Source organism: Herpailurus yagouaroundi, unplaced genomic scaffold (assembly GCF_014898765.1).
Source record: "Herpailurus yagouaroundi ecotype Mexico unplaced genomic scaffold, PumYag 197, whole genome shotgun sequence".
NCBI classification, from domain to species: domain Eukaryota; kingdom Metazoa; phylum Chordata; class Mammalia; order Carnivora; family Felidae; genus Herpailurus; species Herpailurus yagouaroundi.
In genome coordinates, this window is record NW_024412428.1 from 9,309,296 (window position 1) to 9,310,070 (window position 775).

The window sequence follows — 775 nt, forward strand, 5'->3', positions numbered from 1 at the left end:
TCTAACGCAAACATTAACACCTTTGCCTAGGTTCAAGTCCATTGTCCAAAACAGAGCTCCGTTTAGCACAGTTACGTGGGGTGATTATGCCCCCACGCACTTTTAGGTGACTCCCCTTGCATTTGTTCATCGAACAGCTCCTCGGATTCTTCCGGCAGTAGATAAGGCAGTATTGAGTAAGTACATTTACTTTTTGGTGGTATCCGATTTTCTGGGAGAAACTCACTTGTCAAGGGCCAATTATCCGCCTCCCCCCCCCCCCCCCGTTACAGTTACTGCTGTTGAAGCACAATCTTGGGCCGGTCTCCCGAAGAATGTGTGTAGGTTTCCCGTGGAGAAATGACCACGGGAACTGAATGACCAAGGCACAAGCTGCCAGTCCAGACGCAGAGTCCCTCTTAGATCCGCCCCCGCCGTGCAACAAATACTGAGAGGACAAGGTCTTCCTCTAGCCTGGAAGCGTGGTGGCGTCGTACTCCCGTTCGACTAAAAATCTCAGGCTTGCCATTTTAAAATGGATCCGTATCGAGGTCATCTCGGGAAAATAAGCGCTGCCCGTCCCTGGGTGGGCTCGAACCACCAACCTTTCGGTTAACAGCCGAACGCGCTAACCGATTGCGCCACAGAGACCCAGCTACCAGGCTCGCCGCGCGGTGTGTACAGATTTCCGCGGCCGCGGAGGCTCTCGCCGCCCAGGGCGTCGCCGCGCGAGCCGGGCGGAGGAGCGCGCGGAGGAGCGCGCGGAGGAGCGCGCGGAGGAGCGCGCGGAGGAGCG

General features: G+C 57.0%; 1 long non-coding RNA gene and 1 other non-coding gene across 2 annotated transcripts in view; one reads left to right on the top strand and one right to left on the bottom strand.

The window, feature by feature from the left end:
* The first annotated feature begins 464 nt into the window (after nt 1-464).
* LOC121012811 (uncharacterized) overlaps nt 465-775 on the top strand; it is a 22,484-nt gene continuing 22,173 nt past the window's right edge. The window contains exon 1 of the long non-coding RNA XR_005782323.1: nt 465-653. This is a non-coding gene — a long non-coding RNA (uncharacterized LOC121012811). The remainder of the gene's footprint in view (nt 654-775) is intronic.
* Nucleotides 557-630, bottom strand: TRNAN-GUU (transfer RNA asparagine (anticodon GUU)). Its single transcript has one exon. It is a non-coding gene; the product is annotated as a tRNA-Asn (tRNA).